This window comes from Schistocerca serialis, chromosome 5, assembly GCF_023864345.2.
Source record: "Schistocerca serialis cubense isolate TAMUIC-IGC-003099 chromosome 5, iqSchSeri2.2, whole genome shotgun sequence".
In the NCBI taxonomy this organism is placed as follows: domain Eukaryota; kingdom Metazoa; phylum Arthropoda; class Insecta; order Orthoptera; family Acrididae; genus Schistocerca; species Schistocerca serialis.
Window position 1 is genome coordinate 669,700,451 of NC_064642.1, and position 25,721 is coordinate 669,726,171.

Below are 25,721 nucleotides of genomic sequence, written 5' to 3' on the forward strand. Positions count from 1 at the left end.
CAGAAAAGGCCGAAATCTAGACGTCTTTTTACAAAACTGTTTCACAGAAGAAGGTACCTCCTTTAAATCATCGCGCTGAAGACAAAACGGCTGAAATCGAGATATATAACTATGGAGTAGAAAGGCAGCTGAAATCGCTCGATGTAGTGAAGACTGTTGGGTATCAATATGATTCTACATATAGTGTGCGACATATTTTGCCACTCGTCTAGCAGCAGCATACCGCAAGTCTTTGCAGGAGCGAAGCATTCCTTCTGCAGTCAGAAGCAAGATATTTTCCATATGAATAAAAAAAAGGGTAGGTCATTTCCGATTTCAAAATGAGTCGTCGAAGAAAGGCCCAAAACAGTTGGCCAGCATCTCTGACATTTGCCTGTTATAAAATTATGGGACATTTATTACGCTGGCGTATTATGAAATTTCTGGAGTCTAAAATCTCCTCTGTAGAAATCCACACGGGTTCGTAGTTGCCTGTGTTCTTTCACGTGACCCAGAAAGAAGTAGATATAGCGGCTTGGGTATATGGCCTGTTGCTTGGCATCTGCAAGGCTTTCGATAAATTACCGCACTGCCACCTAAGGAACAAGATACGAGCATACGGAATGTAAGAATATGTCATTCGATGTAAGACTTTCTAGCCAACAGAATACAGGTATCATTCGCAATAAAGAAGTAGTCTTCATACTAAAAGAAACGTCTAGCGTACTCCAAGCAATTATTGTAAGTCCGTTACTTTTCACTATATATATGACAAGTTGCAACGTTAGAAAATAGTAGAGAAATCCTGGAAGACATGCAGAGGGTCGAACCGTGGTGCACGGTGTGGCAGTTTAAACTCAACGCTAACATTTTCAACGTACTGTGTAAACACAGACAAAAGAACACATTATTGTAGGGTTACACGACTGCAGGGAAATCACTGGAAGCAATCACTTCCATAAAATATGTAGGAGTATGCGTATGGAGCGATTTAAAGTGGAACGACGACATAAAACTATTCACAGGACAGTCAGATGACAAACTGAGATACATTGCTAGAATCCTCAGGAAATACAATCAGTCAATAGAGGACGTAGCTCACAAAACAATTCGTGCTACATTTCAATACTGCTCGTCAGTGCAGGATCCTTTCCAGGCCAAAGAAGAGCAGTGCGTTTCATTACAGGTTAATTTAGCAAAGCCGAAAGGGTCACAGAGATGTTCAAGCAAGTGCATGGCAGCCGTTTTGCATGACGGTGTGGGGTATTGTTTAAGTTCCGAGAGCGTTCGGTGCTAGAATAGTGAACAAATACATTGCTTACTCCTACATTTTGATAAAATGAGAGTGTTAATACAATAAAAATCCGCTTTCTGTTCATTTCTTGTTTATTGCACGACCAGCTTGGAAGCCTAAAGCTTCAGTTTCATGTGCCACCAACTACGAACAAGTGGGGGACCTGCTAGCGTATAAGAACTATGAGGCTGACACACCAAAATAAGTGGTAAATGCGTGAAAGGTGGTGTACTCACATAACTCTGGAAATACACTGAAGCGCCAACGAAACTGGTGTAGAGATGCGTATTAAAATACAGAGAAGGGTAAAAAGGCAGAAAACGGCCCTGCGGTCAGCAACGCATATATAGGAACAAGTGCCTGGCACAGTTGTTAGATCGGTTACTGCTCCTACGGTAGCAAGTTGTCAAGATTTAGGTGAGTTTGAACTTGGTGTTATAGTCGGCGCATGAGCGACGTGTCACAGCGATGAAATGGAGGTTTCCCGTACCACCATTTCACGAATGTACCATGAGTATCAGTAACCCGGTTAAACATCGAATCTCCGACACTGTTGCGGCCGGAAAAAGACCCTGGAAGAGCGGAATCAACCAATGAAGAGAATCGTTCAACGTGATGGAAGTGCAACCCTTTCCCAAATTGCTGGAGAATTCAATGTTGGGCCATTAATAAGCGTTAGCATGCGAACCATTCAACAAAACATCACCAATACGGATTTTCGGAGACGATGGCGAATTCGTGTACCCTTGATGACTGCACGACACAAAGCTTCATGCCTCGCCTGGGCCCGTCAACACCGACATTGGACTGTTGATGACTGGAAACAAGTTGCCTGGTCCAACGAGTCTCGTTTCATATTCTGTAAAGGATAGTTCAAGATAGTGGAGGCTCTGTAATGGTGTGGGGCCCCCGATACGTCTAGATACGACTCTGACAGGTGACACGCACCTAAACATACTGTCTGATCGCCTGGATCCATTCACGTCCATTGTGAATTCTGACGGACCTGTGTAATTCCAGCAGGACAATGCGACTGCAGACACGTCCAGAATTGCTACAGAGTGGCTCCAGGAACTCATTTCTTAGTTTAAACATTTCCGCTCGCCACCCAACTCGCCAGACATGGATCCCTTGCAACGTGCTGTTGAGATCTCCATTGTCTCGCACTTTTTCGGATTTATGAACAGCCCTGCACGATTCATGGTCGAGCCAGTCAGTCTTCGGTAAGGGGGGCATGGTGGTGGGGGAGGGGGGCATACCCACGTCAAACCAACGCTTAGGACTGGAACAGAGACGGTAACTAGAGAGAGAGAGAAATCTAAGAAAATGTGATCTCAGTAATAAATAAATAAATAAATAACATTCACGCGTAGAACTAGCAACCGCGGGGCCCGCTCCGACAGGGCGACATGGTAGTGACCAGTTTAGACGACCCAGGAGCTGGCTGACTGCTGCGGTGGAAGCGACTGACGTAAAGAGATTCGATCCTGCATGGAGGCTTACTGATATCGTCCTGTTTGCTAACAATTCGACACTGGGACAGAAAAGACGGTAGTGGCAATTGTACACAAAGCACACAGCGCCACACACTGAAAGACGTCTATATGTGTATGTCGACATAGGCAAACATGGGTGATAAATCTGAGCACAACTGAATGCTGTGATTAACATTTGATTCGGTACAGCTGCTCTGACAACAAGGTAGTCTATAAAATGGTTTATTAACGATTCATTGGCCGATAGGAGGACAAGATCAAATACTCTACAAAATTAGCTATAATAGTCTAGGCAGCAATACACATTTATTAAAAGGTGACAGGTTTCGATCATTACGTCGTCATCTTCAAACCTATGAGCTATGGCTGACCATGGAGCTGGAACCTTTGAATATCTCCATTCTACGATGCCCCATGCTCAGCCATTGTCCTTCAATAGGGTTATAGGTCTGAAGATGTTTATGTGGTGATCGAAACCGGCACCTTTTAATAAACGTGTGTTGGTACATACAGTGTTATAATTAATTTCAAAGATTATATTTTGATCGCTGACTTGTCCAACAAAGTTTTCAAAAATAATACCAAACACCTATACAGATTCTACTTAATTGCTAAGTTTGCAAAATCGTTTAAATTTGATTCCAAGACAACAGCGAAAGGGCTACCCATCAGTGCCTGTACAACGTGCTAGTACCCCAAGACGTTCCTCGCTGTTATCAGTTGCATGCTCCTCCGAAAAGGAGCCATGCGTTCTTATGAAGAATAGTCAATACTGCGGGGCTGCTACTTGCTTTAAATTCCTGCGGCAGCAGTAGCAGCGGCAGCGGCAGCGGCAGCGGCGGCGCTGAAGTATTAAAAGTCGGCGCCAACTTCAGACGGCGCCTTTGTGCGGCTCGCAGCCTCGGGTTCCTACACCCCTCTGACGGGTATGATTAGCGCAGTCGGTACCACTTCCCCTCCCTCTGGAGGGGAACAGTGTGAGCTTTGACGCGAGCCGGGACCGGGAACTCTGGTGGGCAGACAGAATGGAGGAAGCGGCGCGAGGCGTGGAACGAGAGCGGCGTGCACTGCCGTCCCTGAGATACAACCACTGTAATCATCCCGCGAGCTCCTGCACAAAGGGAGCGCGAGCAAAGATACCCCCCTTTTGTAAAAACGCAGAAATTTGCCTCCGCTGCTCCCCGACGATAGTTCTTGGAAGCAGAGTGTGCGCACGTCCTGTGCTCCAGTATTCAATGATAGGCCTACGTTATTCTTTTGCTGTATAAAGTCTATCCTGCTGAACGAAGGAATTATAATTGACTACGAATATTGGACGCCAGTCAGACTATCTACGGCGATTATGTGAAAACAGAAACCTTTCGCCACAGAAAAACAGCCTAAGACATACACCACTGCCCATTAATATTGCTACACCAAGAAGAAATGCAGATGATAAACGGGTATTCATTGGACAAATATAGTATACTAGCACTCACATGTGATTACAGTTTCACGCAATTTGGGTATATAGATCCTGAGAAATCGGTACCCAGAACAGCCACCTCTGGCCGTAATAACGGCCTTGATACCACTGGGCATTGAGTCAAATAAAGCTTGGATGGCTTGCACAAGTACAGCTGCCCATGCTGCTTCAACACGATGCCACAGTTCATCAACAGTAGTGACTGGCGTATTGTGACGAGCCAGTTGCTCGGCCACCATTGACCAGACGCTTTCAATTGGTGAGAGATATGGAGAATGTGCTGGCCAGGGCAGCAGTCGAACATTTTCTGTATCCAGAAAGGCCTGTACAGGACCTGCAACATGCGGTCGTGCATTATCCTGCTGAAATTTAGGGTCTCGCAGGGATCGAATGAAGGGTAGAGCCACGGTTCGTAACACATCTGAAATCTAACGTACACTGTTCAAAATGCCGTCAATCCGAACAAGAGGTTACCAAGACGTGTAACCAATGGCACCCCATACCATCACGCCGGGTGATACGCCAGTATGGCGATGACGGATGCACGCTTCCAATGTGCGTTCATCACGATGTCGCCAAACACGGATGCGACAATCATATGCTGTAAACAGAACCTGGATTCATCCGAAAAAATTACGTTTTGCCATTCGTGCACCCAGGTTCGTCGTTGAGTACACCATCGCAGGCGCTCCTGTCTGTGATGCAGCGTCAAGGGTAACCGCAGCCACGGTCTCCGAGCTGATAGTCCATACTGCTGCAAACGTTGTCGAACTGTTCGTGCAGATGGTTGTTGTAAACGTCCCTATCTTTTGACTCAGGGATCGAGACGTGGCTGCACGATCCGTTACAGCCATGCGGATAAGATGCGTGTCATCTCGTCTGCTAGTGATACGAGGCCATTGGGATCCAGCGAGGCGTTCCGTATTACCCTTCTGAACCCACCGACTCCATATTCTGCTAACAGTCGTTGAATCTCGACCAACGCGAGCAGCAATGTCGCGATACGATAAACCACAATCGCGATAGGTAACAATGGGACATTTATTAAAGTCGGAAACGTGATGGTAGGCATTTCTCCTCTTTACACGAGGCATCACAACAACATTTCACCAGGCAACGCCGGTCAACTGCTTTTTGTGTATGAGAAATCGGTTGGAAACTTTCCTCATGTCAGCACGTTGTAGGTGTCGCCACCGGCGCCAACCTTGTATGAATACTCTGAAAAGCTAATCATTTGCATATCACAGCATCTTCTTCCTGTCGGTTAAATTTCGCGTCTGTAGCGCGTCATCTTCGTGGTGTAGCAATTTTAATAGCCAGTAGTGTAAGAAACAACGCACCACGTTGGAATGATCGGAATGGGACGGAATCAGTACAAACAAACAGTTTCAGAAAAATTTGATGATTTACTCAAGAGAAAGAGCTTAACAAATTAAGCAAATCAGTAACAGCACAGGCCACCTCTGGCCCTTACCCAACCACTCACCCGGCTTAGCACTGATTCACAGTGATAGCGGACGTCCTCCGGAGAAATATCGTGCCATATTCTGTGTGTTTGGAATGTTAGATCGACAAAACCGAGCTGGTTGCAGGGCCGTGCCCATAATTCTCCAAATAATCTCAATTCAGCGACTTCACTGGCCAAGATAGGGTTTGGCAAGCACTAAGACCAGCAGTAGAAACTCTCGTCGTGTGCGGAAGGGCATTATTTTCCTGAAATGTCGCCCCAAGATGGTTAGCCATGAAGGCCAACAATACGGACCGCAGAATATCATCGACGTACCGCTGTGTTGTAAGGGTGCAGCAAATGACGACCAAAGGGGTCCTGCTGTTAAACAAAAGGAAATCGCATCCAATCAGTCCTGGTTGTCGGGCCGTACAGAGGGCGACAAGTTGGTATCCCCCGGCTGTCCTGGGCGTCTCCAGACACGAGTTCGCTGGTCACTGTGTAACACTGCGCTACCGCGCACGATACTTATTAAAGCCTGTACTATTGTAAGTTGACGGGCTTCACCTTATAAGAAAGGATTTTGGTATATATGTTGACCGCGTGTACCTGAATGGAGGCAAAGTCAGACTTTCACCCACTCAGTAACAACAATGATACGTCAAGCAAGTCTGAAGTGCAACTACACGTTAGGACGGACAAGAAACAACACATCAGATGCTACCAAATTGTTAATAATAGGTCGCCAGCCTAATTAGGCATTAACTGAGTTTCTTCCCAGTACAAGTTGACGTACGTTCATACAAAACAACACTTAATAACAAAAAAAAATGGTTCAAATGGCTCTGAGCACTATGGGACTCAACATCTGAGGTCATAAGTCCCCTAGAACTTAGAACTACTTAAACCTAACTAACCTAAGGACATGACACACATCCATGCCCGAGGCAGGATTCGAACCTGCGGCCGTAGCGGTCGCGCGGTTCCAGACTGAAGCGCCTAGAACCGCTCGGCCACACTGGCCGGCACTTAATAATACTGCACACTATGGTAAATTTTAGAACCAGAAAATTTACTGAACTAATAATTTCACTTTCTGTACTAATATGGACAAGCCAAAAATACACAACAATACACTATAATGTTTACTACAAACTTAGTACTGTCTATTGATCTGATTAAAATCGGGCATAGGTTACCCTAGAAATAGCACTTTCGAAACACACGTACAATGTCAATTTTGAAAAAGGTAAAACACTAATAAATTTTGGTTTTTTATTGACTTTAACTTTGCTGGTCAAATCAGTTCAGTACACTTCAGAATTTGAATGAATAGAAAAGAAAAAGGGGGGGGGGGGGCTGAAACTGTTATGATCACTGTACTGAGATTTTAGTTTATCGAAATCGTTAAGCACTCAAGATTTCCAATATATGATTTACTACTCTTTTTGTCTTATTTCTTGCTCATTTAACTACCATTATTTTTGTCTCAAATTAATTAGCCTTCATTACTAAACCAATTTCAACATTATCTTCCAACTTTGTCAGACCTATATTGTTCGTTTATTATTTCATTTACAACAAAGTTCTTTAAACATCATTCTAACATAGATAGGTCTGCCGGTAATTATTATTAACATAAACTCTAAATCTTCATCTCCGGACACTCGGATTGCACAACATGTGGAAAGGACCCTGTCTAGGTTAGTGATGAGGATAATTAAATGATAGGACAGTTCTGGTAAAAGTTAAGTTGTTATTGAACAGTCAGGAACAAAAGTAACACTAGTCCACACGAATACAGTACTAAAAGTTTCAACCTGTCCGTATCGATCCGGCGGTTGGCGGGCGGCGAGATGGCGAGGCGCAAAGCACACATACCATCACAGCTTTGGCTCTTGATGTATCGGCACTTTGCTTCTTCTTAGCGTCGCAATACTTTTCCATTTAGTGCCTATGGAATTTTGCCGTGCTGTATAGTCGTCGGAAAGGGCACATCCGAGGCTCAATGAAATCACGTTCTCCAGGAGAGCCTCCTCGATCCAGAACGTGTTGCTCAGATCAAAGCCCAACTCCGACTACTACTGCTGAGCCCGTTATGCCGTGCCGCGCCCGTGTGCATTTTCCCGCGCTCGCCTGCCATCCACCTTTTACCGCTCCCCTACAGACAGGGTATTCACCAAAGGTTTTGCATTCTACATATTCTAATACATTGCCTACGTATGGACCAGGCGCACAAATACAACTTTAACATCTTACAATAGTTTCAACATTTCTTACATTTCCATTTTGTTATAACATTGCTTGAAATTTGACATAAATATTAATATTCACATCAAAAATTGTTTACAGTTTCTTTAACATAATGACATTAAAAGAAAAAAGAAACGAAATCAGAACATCGCTTACACTAATTTATCGAAAATCAGAAGAAAAAAATTATTATATGTACAGTTGTTGTTGTTACAACTGGAGCTCAGTTCGATCTGGGCTTCATCACTAGAGAGAACTCTACTCCAGTGAATGAGACCAGGCCAAAGACGTCTGTGGAGACGCCGTGGATAGTACCAACCTGACTGTAATCCGCCATACTGCCCGACAACCAGGAGTGATGGTGTAGGGTGCCATTTTTTCATAGAAGTACCCCTTTGGTTTTCATCCGCGGTACCCTACATCACATCGGTAGATCGAAGATATTCTACCCCTGGTTTGCCTCCCTTCACGACAACCGTCCTCGGTTCATATTTCAGCATGATAAAGCCCGTCCGCACACTTTGCCAGATTCTGGTACTTCTATTGCTTGTGTTCATGTTAGCCAAACCCTACCTGGGCCACTAAGAACGCCGGGTCTCTTCCCAATTAAGAACATGTGGATCATTATGAGCAAGTCCCCCCTACCAGTTTGGGATTTTGACTATCTAACACGTCCATTGCACAGAAATTGACACGATATCCCTCAGCGCGGTACCGATTAACTCTATCAATCGATGCCAAGGCGAATAACTGTTTGGATAAGGGCGAGAGTAGACTGAAGTGATTTTGTCTTACTCTACTTACGATGCTCTTTCTCTTGAATAAATCATAACATTTTTCGGGAACTGTAATCATTTGCTTGTCTGTACAAGTACATTACGCCCACTGATTTCCGTCTCATTCGGACAATTCCTTCTTGGTGGGTCGACGTTTTGTCTTATAATGTACAAAATTATTTAAAAGGGTCTCCGGCGTTTCAAAAGGCGAGTGCGCTAAAATTTCAAGACGTACTGAAAATAGGTAATATGAGTATCTCTTCAATTCTCATGGTGTGGCCAAGCGGTTCTAGGAGCTTCAGTCCGCAACCGCGTGACCGCTACGATCACAGGTTCGAATCCTGCCTCGGGCATGGATGTGTGTCATGTCCTTAGGTTTGTTAGGTTTCAGTAGTTCTAAGTTCTAGGGGACTGATGACCTTAGATGTTAAGTCCCATAGTGCTCAGAGCCATTTGAACCATCTGAACCAAATTTCATGTAAGCGGTAAACTTTAATACGATAGGTAAACTGTTGTCGTACACTTCTGAACAGGTAACAGTCGACGTCAGCGATCGCTTAAACTATCCTTCCTTATAGCACTTTCAAATGAAGTGCCTGTAGAAGCAGGAACGCATGATCTTCGACACAACCCCGTAAGAAGAATTCACATCGAGTTCAGTCAGGTGGCCGTGGGGGCCTCTGAAGAACAGGCGAGTTGTGATGGGAAGTTCTCGATATGGCAATTAGCCACTGAGATATCCTCGAAATCTGAAATAAAGTGAGAGAGCACTGTCTTCTCGCACAATGAAATCTCTGCTGTCTCGATGTAATTGTGACGTAAGCCGTTGCTGCAGCGTGACCAGATAAACAAGTCACAATTCTCACGATAAAGAAAAATGGTCCATAAGATTTTGAAGGGGACGAGGTACAAAATATGTTAATTATTCTAGGTGAATCATGAAAGTGTTTCACAATTTCTTACGACTCGCCTGTGCCACAAGCAAGCACATTTTACGGTTCCCCTTTCCATAGATATGAAATGTGGCGTCGTCTTTGAAGACCAGCTTTTGTAGAAACCCTGTGGAAGTCAAAACGAAACTCATAGTCGCTTATAATAAGCGAATTTAAAATCCACAGCCTCTATGTTTCTAAGCGCAGACGTTTGCGTGGAAGGCGCCAGACAGTTGACTGCGGCATCTGTGGTTCTTTCGTCGCACGTGTCATCGATGTCTTTAACTCCTAAGAAATTTTCCCGCATACGATCCACCTTCTTTGCTGGCGGTCCCGACAGGGCTGCTTTTATTCTAATTTTTATCTATTCATTTATTTTTGCATCACATAAGAACCACTCGTCCTGAATGTGTTGTACCACTAACGAACAGTCTTGTCTCTTGGAGCATTTTCCGAATATATAGTCACAAATCGTCGCTGAACCGTCACAGTTGGCTCACCTTTGTCGACATCAAGGACACCAAACGTACGCATCGCTCTATTATACGCCATTTTCTGAAAAGCCTGCCTCTTAGTGGTGTACCCTGCAACTTTGCCACGTCGCGTGTCGCGATAGATCCTCAATCCTATAAATATCTTGTTTTTTCCTCTTTTACAGTCGTATTTTGAAAGTTGAGAGATACGTATGAGTAACCCTTAAATCTTATTGATAACTTTGTAGGAATTAATAAGCATAAGGTGTATCTGAGATACCTAAAGTTAGCACACTCCTCCAGAGGAATCAATGTGCAAAGAAGAGGGATAATGAAGTACTGAGGAACTAAGATATGCGCAACAATGACCACCTTGGTAAGCACTTCAGTTGCAGAGGAATGGACCTCACTAAGAAGAACAGTCACAGATGTTAGACAGACAAACTTAGGTGCCAGGAAGTTAACTGCGAGGAAACCTTGGATAACAGACGGAACGCTTCATCTGAACGACGAAATAAAAATGTGCAAACATTTTCGGGTAAATTCAGGAATACAGAAATATAAATCATGTAGCAATGAAATAAATGTGAATTGAACGGAAGGTGAAATATTTCTGGCGTTACAGCCATCATATTCAACTATAAGATGCTCTTCTTAGAGCAGTTGAGGAGGCAGTAGTGGGAAGGTGACCTTACGTCATTCCATTATTTTAAGTATTAAGCAGAATGATGAAAAATTGATTAGCGAAAAGGCAGACGAAGCACTTCGGGTAACTTCGGATTGTGTCTAACTTGGACGCCGGGAGAGGTGGTTCGTCTGTCTTTTCAGAGATAGATCAGAAGTCTGGGGGGCAGGTACAGTATGTTGTCTATCGCGTCCGGTATTAGTTAAGGCCTGGCTAGCGATCTCTGGTAACAGCTCGATCGACAGTCTCGAACGACAAACATGTTGTTTACCGCGGTGGGTGTTGGTTAAGAACTTAATTAGCAATCTCTGGTTTCTAGACATATAATTGAGAGCTAGTTTAATAGTAATTACGGAAACATGCAGTTGATTACTTTGTTGAATCTCTGTGAAAGTTTGAAGAATATAAATTATTTGTCATTCATTATCTGCAGTTTCTTGTATTCCAACAATACAAAGCGAGTGACGTACCGTTACACAAGCCAATACAAAATTTTATTATTTGCAAACCAGTTCCCCAATAATAATTTATTACAGCTTCAGAAAAATGGATTCACCACATATGTGCTCTTTTCTGCAAAGGATACAGCAGCTATAGAAAACAGGTTAGTGAACATTATTCAGAACTTTTGCGGTCCACTCAGGACAGTGGAAGCAAATACCGATACCTCGCGTGTACTGCAGTGTACAAATGAGATTAGTGAGACGCCATCTGGGGTATCACAAAGAAAGGAGGAAATTTTCGATGGAAAGGATTAATCACACACGTATATCCCTCTCGATCTCATTCTCTCTTTCACTTGCTGTAAAGCAAATGCGAAAAGGCTGCAGGAAAGGTGTCAAAGAATCGAAAAAGAAATGGAAGCGTAGAAGGGGAAGCAGATAAATGAAAGTAGTACGCTGAGGGCCTTTAACATGGAGATGACTTGTCCGATAATGTGAACGAGGAAGATATATGTTTCAATTGTAAGATAATAAGGGAATCAGTAACAGCGTCAAAGATTACTAGAGCCTTGGAAGACATACAATCGGATAAGGCAAATAGGACAGATAACACTCGTTCGAATTTCTAGAATTATTGGGCGATGCTGCAAAAACAGTAACTGTTCAAGGTGGTGTGTACAATCTATGAGTCTGGGGAACTGCCATCAGACTATCAGAAGAATATCTTATACAAAATCCTAGAGCTAGCAAGGACATTCAGCTTAGCGGTTCATGCGTCCAAGTAGCTGACGCAAAAATTAATAGAAGAATAAAAAATAAATTCGATGATCTGTTAATTGACGATCAGTTTGGCTTTCGGCAAGGTAAGGGTAGCAAAGAGGGAATTCTGATGTGTGATTGTTAATGGAAACAAGACTTAAAATGTCAAGTCACGTTCGAAGTAGTTCTTGACCTGGTAAAAGAATTCGACTATGTAGAATGGTGCAAAATGATCGACATTCCGAGAAAACAGGAACTACTGCGAAAGACAGATATTACACGTTATGTAAATCAGCCAAGAGAGAACAATAAGAATGGAACTGTGGAACTGCAAGAACATAGCGACCAGAGGAAAAATCGCCCCTTTTCAGTTTTCCTACCACGGAAAATCCCCTGGCGTTACTGGGTACTGAATCCGTGTTTCCCGCTTGGTAGTGGGATGCACTGGCATTCACTTAAGGAATCGGAAGGACGAAATGGTCTGTCTTCACCAAAAGGAGGAAAAAGACGTAAAGAAAGACAGACGCGCGTGGCCATTAAAGGAGGTATCCGGACAGGTTGAGAAATGATTTCGAATGAAGGTGACAACTATGACAGCAGCATAGAACAATTACGATATATGTTCTTTCCGTCGCGTACTTGTTTTACTAGCTTGTAGAAGGTGTTTTAAGAAACGAGTCTCGTTCCCGCATGCTTGTTTTATACTGGTCAAAGACAGAAAGAAACAAATATTTGTTAATATGGAATATATGTTGTTGACTGTATGATGTTGTTGACTGTATTGAGTTACGGTACGTCTGTGAACAGTACAGTAGGTCTTCCAATGTTACCATCGCTCGCTCTTAAATATCCTTCAGCCCACATTAACAAAGAACAGTGAAATCGTACCAACGCAACTGTTTTCCTCGGGCTTTGTCACTTGCGTAGGATGCAAGTCCCTTCAATTTGCGCACGTTGTGAATATGTGTGGAAACACCACTGTCTGTAAATGTCCCCATATCCAGTTACTTGTGGAATTAAGGAAAGGTGAAGAGAGAAGGCATTCACAAATCTTGTTCTGCTGCCTGTACGGCCTCAAAACAAAACGAACTGAACTGGTGGTGTAGGTGACAATATTCAATGCACCCCAACAACAGTCGTATGATAGTTTTTAAGTGCAACAGCTGTATACGCACAGGACCGAGTGGAAAGACAAAAAAAAGAGAAACAGTAAGAAATGAGCAATGAAGAGCATTCACATCAAGTTTTTCTTTCCTCTCGCATGTTTATGGGATATTTTCTTTATATTTTAGACCGGTAGTATCTAATGGAGGAAAATGGAATACATTCTGAAAGTAAGTAAAGGAATGGAATCCCAGTTCGATTTTACAAAGGCACTGGCTCCTTACCTATCTAGCATTTATCGTGGAACTCTTGCCCAGCACAAAGTCCCAAGCGACTGGAAAAAAACGCAAGTAACTTTAGTATACAGTGTGTTACAAAAAGGTACGGCCAAACTTTCAGGAAACATTCCTCACACACAAAGAAAGAAAATATGTTATGTGGACATGTGTCCGGAAATGCTTACTTTCCATGTTAGAGCTCATTTTACTACTGCTCTTCAAATCACATTAATCATGGAATCGAAACACACAGCAACAGAACGTACCAGCGTGACTTCAAACACTTTGTTACAGGAAATGTTCAAAACGTCCTCCGTTAGCGAGGATACCTGTATCCTCCCTCCGTCGCATGGAATCCCTGATGCGCTGATGCAGCCCTGGAGAATGGCGTATTGTATCACAGCCGTCCACAATGCGAGCACGAAGAGTCTCTACATTTGGTACCGGGGTTGCGTAGACAAGAGCTTTCAAATACCCCCATAAATGAAAATCATGAGGGCTGAGGTCAGGAGAGCATGGAGGCCATGGAATAAGTCCGCCTCTACCAATCCATCGGTCACCGAATCTGTTGTTGAGAAGCGTACGAACACTTCGACTGAAATGTGCAGGAGCTCCATCGTGCATGAACCACATGTTGTGTCGTACTTGTAAAGGCACATGTTCTAGCAGCACCGGTAGAGTATTCCTTATGAAATCATGATAACGTGCTCCATTGAGCGTAGGTGGAAGAAACTAAAATGAGCTCCAACATGGAAATTAGCGTTTCCGGACACATGTCCACATAACATCTTTTCTTTATTTGTGTGTGAGGAATGTTTCCTGAAAGTTTGGCCGTACCTTTTTGTAACACCCTGTATAAGAAGGGTACAAGAACAGTCCCGTAAAATTAGAGAACAATGTCCCTAAATTCTGTTTACTGTAGAGTCCTTGAACATATTCTAATTTAGAATGTAATATACTTTCTAGAGACTGAGAAGATTATGTCCAGGAATCATCATGGTTTTAGAAAGCATCGCTCGTGTTAAAATCATCTTCTCATTTCCTCGCATGATATGCTGCGAACCATGGATAAAGGGAAACAGGCAGTTTCCATCGTTGAAGATTTTCTGAAAGCATTTGACACATAACTCCACTGCAGGCTGTTAACGAATGGACAAAATTTCCAGTTGATTAGATGAATGGCAGCTTCCCCTAAATGTGGAAAAATGTAAGTTAATGCAGAGGAGCAGAATGATCAAACCTTTAATGTTGGGATTCAATATTACTAGTGTAATCCTTGACACAGTGAAGTCACTTAATTATCTGGGCTTAGCGTTCCAAAGCGATAAGAGCTGCAACGAGCATGTGAGAACTGTGGTCGATTTCGGATTATTGGGAGATTTTTAAGAAAGAGCGGTCCAGCTGCAAAGGAGGTCCCATATAGGGCGTTGTTATGACCTATTCTTGAGTACTGCTCGAGTGTTTGGGATCCGTACGGGGTCGGATGGAAGGAAGACAACGAAGTAATTCAGAGGCAGGCTGCAAAATTTGTTACCGGTAGGCCAGAAGAACATGTGTTGTGTTATGGAGATGATTCGGGAACTCAAATGGGAATCCCTGGAGGGAAGGAGATGTTCTTTTCTAGAAATATTATTGAGAAAATATAGAGAACCGTTATTTGAGCTGACTGCCGAAAAATTCTGCTGTCGCCAACATACATTGAGCTTAAAAACCACGAAGAGAATATACGAGAAATTAGGGCTCATACGGAGGAATACAGACAGTGGTTTTTTCCTAGCTCTATTTGCGAGTAGAACAACAAGGAGATGACTAGTACCCTTCGCCATGCACCGTACGGTGGATTGGGGAGTATCTATGTAGATGTAGATGTGCTTAAATATTTTGTACTTGAATATCGGTGGTCATGAATCAACAACAAAGCGAGGCTGTGTAGTGGTTAAGACACTTGACTCACACTATAGAGAATGGCGGTTCAAATATCCATCGAGTCATTCATACTTTCGTTCATTTCCCCCAACTGGTTAAGGCGAGCGCCGGGATGGTTCCTTTGAAAGTGCACAGCAGCTTTCCTTCCTCATCTTTCTACCAATCCAAGCTTGCCTTCCACGTCGTCGATGACAGATTAAACGCTAATACAAAGTCTTTTTCATTCAAGCAGCATATACCGGATGAAGGTGAAGTCTTTCGTACTTTAACTTTTGGCAGAAGACGCACATATCATGTCTCATACAATATAATGCCTCGTTGCCGAGTAATACACCAACCAGAACTTTCGTGTTATCGGAATACTTTTTTCAGGACACGACAAAGCTTCGACTTCTTGAAAATAATCTCCCTGTTTCGGGACCGAGCCACGCCGTTATTTGTCCACTAATATGTCCATTTAAGATATAGTACAAAATGGTAGTCGGAAGGGACACAAAAGTAAAATACTACCAAACGAGTATATGGTGTGGAAAGGAATTACCCGAGCACTCAGCTTTACAAATGACGCACGAATTTCGTTTAGCTGCTGGTGTAAGATGTCAAGTAGCGTGCACACCAGTTATCTCTCACTTTCGAAACGTGAGTGCACAGACGTACGTACTAACGCTTAAACTGTTATCTGCAACAGTATATGTGTTTATTAACCGACTATAACTAATCCTCTGCCTGAGAAGCCTCTGGGCGGAAATACTGAACAGATAAACGACAAAGTGTCTGCATGACGTGGATCCGAAAACATTCTCTGATTGGGGTAAATACTTTGCCTGCAATAGGGGATCGAACTAGAGTCCTAACCAGCAGTCAACGACACTGACTTCTGCGCCGACGATACAAATTACCTTTATAACACGCAGAGAAAGTTACGAGAAAGGAAAATTCGATTTGTACGTCTCTTCGTCCTGCAAGTCATTAGCGTCGGAAGCGAAGCCGTGAAATGGGCTAAGGAAGACGTATGGACCAATTCAGCTGTGGCGGATTGTAGGAACAAATCTAGAACTAATTTACAAATAACTGTTCTGGTATTTGAACCCTATTCTGTCGATATACGGTTCTAATAATTCAGGAACTGTCTCGCCTATCTCAGTAATATTACACAGGGTGTTAGAAAAAGGTACTGCCAAACTTTCAGGAAACATTCCTCACACACAAAGAAAGAAAATATGTTATGTCGACATGTGTCCAGAAACGCTTACTTTCCATGTTAGAGCTCATTTTATTACTTCTCTTCAAATCACATTAATTATGGAATGGAAATATACAGCAACAGAAAGTACCAGTGGGACTTCAAACACTTTGTTATAGGAAATGTTCAAAATGTCCTCCGTTAGCGAGGATACATGCATCCACCCTCCGTCGCATGGAATGCCTGATGCGCTGATGCAGCCCTGGAGAATGGCGTATTGTATCACAGCCGTCCACAATACGAGCGCGAAGAGTCTCTACATTTGGTACCGGGGATGCGTATACAAGAGGTTTCAAATGCCCCCATAAATAAAAGTCAAGAGGGTTGAGGTCAGGAGAGCGTGGAGGCCATGGAATTGGTCCGCCTCTACCAATGCATCGGTCACCGAATCTGTTGTTGAGAAGCGTACGAACACTTCGACTGAAATGTGCAGGAGCTCCATCGTGCATGAACCACATGTTGTGTCGTACTTGTAAAGGCACATGTTCTAGCAGCACATGTAGAGTTGTTGTTGTTGTGGTCTTCAGTCCTGAGACTGGTTTGATGCAGCTCTCCATGCTACTCTATCCTGTGCAAGCTTTTTCATCTCCCAGTACCTACTGCAAGCTACATCCTTCTGAATCTGCTTAGTGTATTCATCTCTTGGTCTCCCCCTACGATTTTTACCCTCCACGCTGCCCTCCAATACTAAATTGGTGATCCCTTGATGTCTCAGAACATGTCCTACCAACCGATCCCTTCTTCTGGTCAAGTTGTGCCACAAACTTCTCTTCTCCCCAATCCTATTCAATACTTCCTCATTAGTTATGTGATCTACCCATCTAATCTTCAGCATTCTTCTGTAGCACCACATTTCGAAAGCTTCTATTCTCTTCTTGTCCAAACTATTTATCGTCCATGTTTCACTTCCATACATGGCTACACTCCATACGAATACTTTCAGAAATGACTTCCTGACACTTAAAACAATACTGGATGTTAACAAATTTCTCTTCTTCAGAAACGCTTTCCTTGCCATTGCCAGCCTACATTTTATATCCTCTCTACTTCGACCATCATCAGTTATTTTGCCCCCCCAAATAGCAAAACTCCTTTACTACTTTAAGTGCCTCATTTCCTAATCTAATTCCCTCAGCATCACCCGACTTAATTAGACTACATTCCATTATCCTTGTTTTGCTTTTGTTGATGTTCATGTTATATCCTCCTTTCAAGACACTGTCCATTCCATTCAACTGCTCTTCCAAATCCTTTGCTGTCTCTGACAGAATTACAATGTCATCGGCGAACCTCAAAGTTTTTATTTCTTCTCCATGAATTTTAATACTTACTCCGAATTTTTCTTTTGTTTCCTTTACTGCTTGTTCAATATACAGATTGAACAACATCGGGGACAGGCCACAACCCTGTCTTACTCCCTTCCCAACCACTGCTTCCCTTTCATGTCCCTCGACTCTTATAACTGCCATCTGGTTTCTGTACAAATTGTAAATAGCCTTTCGCTCCCTGTATTTTACCCCTGACACCTTTAGAATTTGAAAGAGAGTATTCCAGTCAACATTGTCAAAAGCTTTCTCTAAGTCTACAAATGCTAGAAACGTAGGTTTGCCTTTCCTTAATCTTTCTTCTAAGATACATGTAGAGTATACCGTATGAAATCATGATAACGTGCTCCATTGAGCGTAGGTGGAAGAAACTAAGGAAATTAAGCGTTTCCGGACACATCTCCACATAACATCTTTTCTTTATTTGTGTGTGAGGAATGTTTCCTGAAAGTTTGGCCGTACCTTTATGTAGCACACTGTATAGTGATACTATTGTGCATGGATCGTGTATGTGTTGTTGCTAAGGGTGAGAAACAGAAGGCTACAATAATTCAAAATAGCATACAGAGTGAGACACAGTCTCCGAGATGATGTCCACAGGTTGCGTCAAGATGATATGCCGACAAAAGCCGCGCTGAGTATTCGCGCGTTTTGAAGCACCATGTCACAGATTGCGCGGCACCTTCCGCCGGAGGTTCGGGTCCTCCCTCGCGCATGGGTGTGTGTGTTGTTCTTAGCATAAGTTAGTTTAAGCAGTTTGTAAGCCTAGGGACTGATGACCTCAGCAATTTGGTCCCTTAGGAGTTCATACACATTTGAACAGCATCTGGCGAGAAAAATCATGTTTTCGGTATGAATGAGCAGTTTAAAAATAGTGGACAAGACAGTGTACCTTTCCTAGCTTGATTTTTCACGAGCCTTAGTGTAGTATCGATATATACGGGTGAAATTGTAATAAACAATGGCCCAAGCACTGACGTCAGGCGATATTTCCACGGAAACCACCGTTAGCATTGTCAACAACCTATAAAAGAACGCAACATACGAGGCTTCAGCAGAGTTTCTGAGGAAGACATCTGGGTGAGACACGGTGCATGAGAAGACAAGTTATATTCCCAGTTTGTGGCGACCCCGCCGCCGCAAACAAGTCGCGGGAAGCGCAAAAGGTGACGGAGGTGGCGGCGTCGAAGTTGTTGGCGATCGAGGATGGCGTACACCGTTACGTCTTAAACTGGTACGGCCAGTCCAAGATTGATATTAACTCTGATATTAACTCTTGCTTATTTAATCCTGTGTTTGAGATTCTTATACGGCATCTGGTTTATGCATACGAAAAAAATGTCGACGAAGCTGGCCTAGGAGGAGGCCGTAAAGCTTTTGCCTGTCGAGGAGGAGGCAAGCTTGCTGGCCCACAGTCTGACGTCACACGTTGCATTCAGATGGACTACGATGCGGAACTTTGGGTGGAATGATGTCGCACCTGGCTTGATGAAGTGGATAACATGATAGTGATAATAAAAGTGTGTACAAGTACGAGTATTAAAACGAGTGTATGAAAAAATTCAATAAAGCAGAAATGCGATATCTAATCATCTACTTCGATTGCTGTAGACGTACGTGGGAGGTAGAGGTTCAAGAGTCATAATTTGTACTAATCAAGCAAACGTATACGAGATATAGTGCTTCGTGGCTCATGAATTTATCTAGATAAGCAAAGGTGTAGAACAAAATGTTTCCACCGAGCCTACAAAAACTGTAACCTACACAAACTAAGATTCCTTTGGGTACATCTATCTCAGAGCTACCTATCCTGATTGAAATCACGATTTATTTTTTTGGCCCTTCCCAGATAACTGCTACATATGAAAAGCGTCACATCCATCACTATATTAGATGATAATATCTTTTTCTCTGGCATACCTACGTCGTAAGCAAGGCTGAGAAATGCTTACAGTGCTATTTGTTCTAGTAATGAATAAACACTCGTTTGTGATTTGCAACAGACGTGCCTTATCTTGGTCTAGTCGTCTTCCGAATATCTATACTGATAAATCACAGCCAGCTACACAGTTCGTCTCGAAACTGCACTATAGCATAAATCGCCTTCGAAACTGATCTTAACTACCGGACTGTAAACACAAGGAAACGGAAGTATTAAACTGAGAGAAAAGCTAACGTTAGCCTAGATTACGCAGAGCTAATTCTCGCTTAGGCGATTGTTCAAAATGGTTCAAATGGCTCTGAGCACTTTGGGACTTAACTTCTGAGGTCATGAGTCCCCTAGAACTTAGAACTACTTAAACCTAACTAACCTAAGGACATCACACACATCCATGCCCGAGGCAGGATTCGAACCTGCGACCGCAGTGGTCGCGCCGTTCCAGACTGTAGCGCCTAGAACCATTCGGCCACTCAGGCCGGCCTTAGGCCTTTGTGTTTCCCGAAATATACACTAGCTACTTTTAGCCTCACATGTCCGCCTGCTTAAGTGAACGGTCGCCGGCACGGTAGCGCGTTCGGTCATGGGATTACCTGCCCTCTGTAATAAAAAAAAACAACTGAGCGAATGGATCAACGATAAACTTGAACAGATGTCATTAGACTCCCGCCACGAAGAAATGCAAGGAATGATAACGAACAAAATGAAATTCTTAAAAAAAAAAAAAAAAAAAAAAAAAAAAAAAAAAAAAAAAAAAGTTGCGTGCTTGCATCCCAAGCAGCGGGCCCGGGTTTGATTCCCGGCCGTGTTTGAGATTTTCTCTGTTCGTGGATTACGTCTTGTGTTGCTATCATCATTTCATCCTCATATAAGACACACTCAGCGGTCTAACTTCCCAGAATGGGGCCTCCCAGCACGCAATGCCACACGATCATTTCATTTTTTTTAGTCTCACATAGCCACACACCAAGCGTGTAGTTCTGGGACACGCTGATGTCATATGGACATTGATTTCAATAGTACTCTGCGTTATTGTTCAACATTGAGCCAACCTAACGCCCATGAGCATCACTGTGATTGTTGATTGTAACTAGTGGCACGTTTCGTCAACTAGTGTTTTTTGTCTACCTGTCGTGTGTGAATGTGTACGCCTCAAGGAAAATGATATTTGCCGTCGGAACACACTGGAAAAAAATATTCCGACCACCATATCATACGATGCACACTTAGCACCAGGTCTGGTTACACCACCTGGAGTTACACCATCATTGTCAAGCATTTCAAACTGTTCATTCCATATATTGCAGGGTAACGCATATGCAAAACGACACACAATGAGTGTTTAACGTGAGTTAGCATAGTTCCATCCCCACTTTCATGAGGTGGCTAATAGAGTATATGCATGTGTAGGTTCAGTTGCACACAGAGAAGAAAAGGTATGATATTTACTACTTCCGTTGATACTGATTTGTCGACTTTCTTCGCTTGTGAAAGTTCAGCGTGTGAATTGTTATAGATTCATAGTAATGATACATATTTCATTTTGATTGTATATCTAGAACGAGGAACACAGTAATACGTGAGTGATCGGTCAAAAAATCATTTTTTTTCCTTTTTTGTGTGATTCGAAGATAAACGTTTCCCTTCACACGCAATTAACAAGACATCAAAGTGGCTACAAACATGTCCATTAAACGCAGCTAACATCAAAGTAGTAGCGTTAAAATGACCTGTTGCTTCATTGCCAAATATCCATCTGGGGTGATAGGTACAAAAAATAAATGATGATGATAATGATGTGCTTATTCAATGTCTGTAATCTCATAATTCAGAAAGATAAAAATGGAGAATGCTAACCTCTCTTTTACAGAAGTAAGGTTTCTTAGAAGTTTGTGTAAGCACAACTATGAGACGATAACAAAAGTAAATAAATAGAAGTGTTACGAAATTCGACTTGCTGAGAATGATTAGCATAGCTGGAACACATCAACATTTACAGCGAACTAGAAACTGCTTTAAGACAGCGTAGAATAAGTACACAGTATTATTATAAGAAATATAAACTGAATGTTTTGTATGTCTTTTTGTAACTTTAACACTCGGGCAGTATAGACAACAAGCATGAATTGACGAGTGTTGTGGATGTCCACGAAGTATACAACTGTCATGTCACCTTCGAGTACTACAGTAGAGTTCATATACTCTCATAACATAATTTCATCCCCACCGATCAGTGTCCATGATGCAGTACATTTTTTGAGTGGCCGTTCGCCTGGGACACGACTTCCGGAGACGCCCATGACCTGGTACAACACGGGACGTGTCTCATCCAATCAGGCGACTGGACTCCATTGATCCAAGATTCCACCTCGATGATCTCCCGTCCAGTGCAATCGTAACTGACGGTGTCGTTAAGTGAGCTTGAGTAAGGTGGTGGTTGTTGGGATGTTTAAGCGGGACGCTTGAGTAAGGATCGTCCGCTACGGAACCTCATGTTTAACATTGAGCGCTGAACGGTATGCTTCCAATCGGTTGTGTTAGCTCCATCATGTACCTCGTCGTCAATTCTGCAGCAGATCGCCACCTAGACTGCTTTACACCACAGGCAATCCTCTGATCTCGATGTTCTGCAGAGAGGCGTGGATGTCAAATGCGTACTCACTGATTCACCATCCTTGAACAACTTTCCATCAATGCTCAGGACAGGAGGTCACGAACAACTTAGCATCAAAACCGTTTGCGTGATGCTCAGTCACAAAAGACACGAAATACTTGTCTTTCCTTTGTTCGAATCGCTTATGTAAGAGAAGTTTCCAATATGCAGGCCGTATCGTCACTAGAATAATTCCCCATTTGCCTTCGATCCGCATCTACATTTGCCTTATCGCATCAGGTGCCCACAGCGCAAGCTGGCGTCTTCAGCTCCGCGGTGTGACAGTGCTGATAATGTTTTCGCTGATCAGTGTATATTCCATAAGCCACAGTGCAGCCAATTGTTCAGGAGTTTTACACCTCTTAACGATTTTTGTGCTGTTCCATTCGTGTATTTATCGAGGAAAGCATGTACCCCTGTATTCACACTGATATCTCGTATCTTAGTCTCATGGCCCTACATGAGATACACTTTTCTTGCTACAGAATGAACGCACACAGCTCTTCGAATACAGTCTCTCTGAATTCAACCAACGGGATTTCGTTGCGATTACGTCGGCTTTCCTCCAAGGATTCCCTTTTACATTTCCTAAGCACGTATGTCGTATGTTCCACTTTCACATTGTCGTAAAATGCTTTTACGATACCAGACTCTAAAGTCATTCGATGTCTGTTAGCATTCCTTTTTGATAAAGACACCAAACGCTTGAACATTAGGTTTGTAAATGACACAATCACTGCAGTTACAAAGCTACCCCAGTGTGCAATGTATACCGTGGCATACGGCGTGAGTATGTGTGATGGCTGATAAGGTTGTGCTCGCAATGTAGTGGTTACGCCCAGAAAGTGTTTTAAATTACATTTGTCATGGACACCTTGCAGCTAGGAGTAACATGTGGATTCATTCTTCTAGTTGTCACACTGCAGCACTCTAACTTAATCAGACTCATTATTTGGAATCTAATCCTAGGAAAATTAGGACAACTAGATCTGATAAGATATTTATTGCAAAAACGACTCACAAGGAAAAATATGGAAACTGAACAAGTATTGACCTAGAACGTTAATTCCTATTTTTAATGTAAATTTCAGATCTGCCAAACATCTACGACTGGAATCGAAACGACGCCCCCGTTTATTCGTCGGTAACAGTAAGTAGTGAAGCCTCTACCCTGACTGGCAATGATAGTAAAAGTCTCTGTAGTCAAACAAACTGAAAATAACACATTTACTCTTAAAGACTGTGTATATCACCGAATTCAGTGCTGGTAAGTGTAATTGTGCAGCGGTGATCTGCACAGCGCTACCGGCCGTGCTCCAGATGAAGTGTGTTCTGTAGCTGCCGACTACTCAGACATCCAACGGCGTAAGCAAACACCTAGGTTCGAGAGTGCTTCAGTACAATTACGAACATAAATCAAGAATTCCGCTTACTCATAACCCAGGATCAAGGACTTGACACAAACGTGCGATCGTAAAGAACCACTTTGTAACGCCTTAGTCTCCACAAAGAACCCAAGATTCGTTCCTCTGCTGACAGAAAAACGAATGATTCCGTTCCTAGTGGTGAAATCAGCACTTTATCAACAGTGAACTTGGCCAGCAGTGTCACACAGCGCTCTCCAGTGATGTTTGTCTTCTCCAAACCCGCCAGAGCGACCACCACTGCGCAGCAAACCTCGGCTACTTATTGTGCACTCTCGAAGCAGCGAATCACTGCGTCCGTTACAATCTGAGTATCTCCCTCTCTGCGAATCATGAAGCTGCCAGTCAACCGCTTCCAGCTCATTCTCATTTTAGCAGAAGTTTGTAGAATAAATTGTGAACACTTCTCTGACTGCAAATTCAGCCAATCAGATCCATTTCTCTTCCTTGTGGAGGGAGTACGTCTTGGCATCTGGCGAGAGAATATCTGCAACCGTTAGCTCACCCCTGTGGCAGGCGTTCCACACATGTACCGCCATGCTAAAACGGCTGGTGGCGGCGCCTGTAAGCTACTATCTCTACGACCTTAAGCTTTCAGCAACGTCTCGCCACCGACGTAAGACGAGCCCGCTCCACCGGCTTCTCGCTGGGGCGGCCGTCCTAGGCAGTAAACGGACCCATCGTCCTTTTCTTTCCACACCCATAAATACTTCCTTCCCTCCAGCCCTCGGCCAGTGTCGGTTTGGAAGACTGTGGAAGCCCGCATTCTCCCTGGTGTCAGAGCTAGCACGAAAATATCCTCAAAGTATGCAACTCTATAGAAATATAAGTATGAGGCTACCCAGTATCAACCAATTAATGATAATAATCCGATAACCCCAATTTAAAATGTGATTCCATAAAAAGTAAACACGAAAAAAGAATCGTCCTTATTATTCATGTATGGTGGCAAAATCTCGCAATCTAACACAATAAACTTCAAATCAAATAAGGTTTTAAATATAATGGTTAATGAAAGTTTTCAAGGACGCTAATAAATTACTCCCAGACAAATCTTTGTCACTAGCCTATGAAAAGAAACATTATTGTAGTTAAGAAATTAAATGTTTTACTTTCATTACGTGTCTAAAAAACGGCAACAAGCAAATGGATGACACTGGTAGTGTTAAATTCTTTGGATCAGAACTAATCATATTTTTATTGCCTTTAGGAATGTTGTCAAGTGTAATAAATATATAAATAAAAAGCTAGCATACTTCTCTCACTTTAATTCCATAACATCATACAGAATCATTTGTTGGGTAGCGCATTAAGCCAAGCTGAAGATGCTCAAGTTCAAAAGTGTGTTGTAAGAAAGTGAGGTAAAGTCGAGAGTGAACTGGTATGTACTATTCAGGGTACGTGGTTTGCTAACTACCGTTTCCCAATATATTTAATCCTTAAATGATATTTGTCATACATAAACCTTTTCAACAAAACAGCTAACATCATGGAATCAGTGCTATAAATATGAACAACTTTCGCTACCTACCGTAGCCAAAAAAGCGGCCCACTGAGCAAGAATGCACATTTTCAAAGACTTGCCAGCGTCCGACAAAACGTTTAAAATGATCTTCTACTCCATTCTGAAACTAGGTGGCTCCAGTGCAGCAACCGTGCTGACGTTATAGCGAGAATTAAGTAGTGATTGCATTAAAGATGGTTTTACTAGTTCTTCATTTGCGGCTCGTTGCGCCAGTACTGGACGATCAAGGAAAATTACAAAGCCCTGTACAAATATAATGGCTGCATGTTCCATGTTTTAGCTTGGCCCAGTCTTGCCCGGGT

The 25,721-nt window shown here is 42.9% G+C and overlaps 1 non-coding gene across 1 annotated transcript; it reads right to left on the minus strand.

The window, feature by feature from the left end:
• Positions 1-20,212: 20,212 nt before the first annotated feature.
• On the minus strand, positions 20,213-20,296 carry Trnas-gga (transfer RNA serine (anticodon GGA)). The gene is given in 2 exon segments: positions 20,213-20,247; positions 20,257-20,296. It is a non-coding gene; the product is annotated as a tRNA-Ser (tRNA).
• Positions 20,297-25,721: the final 5,425 nt, after the last annotated feature.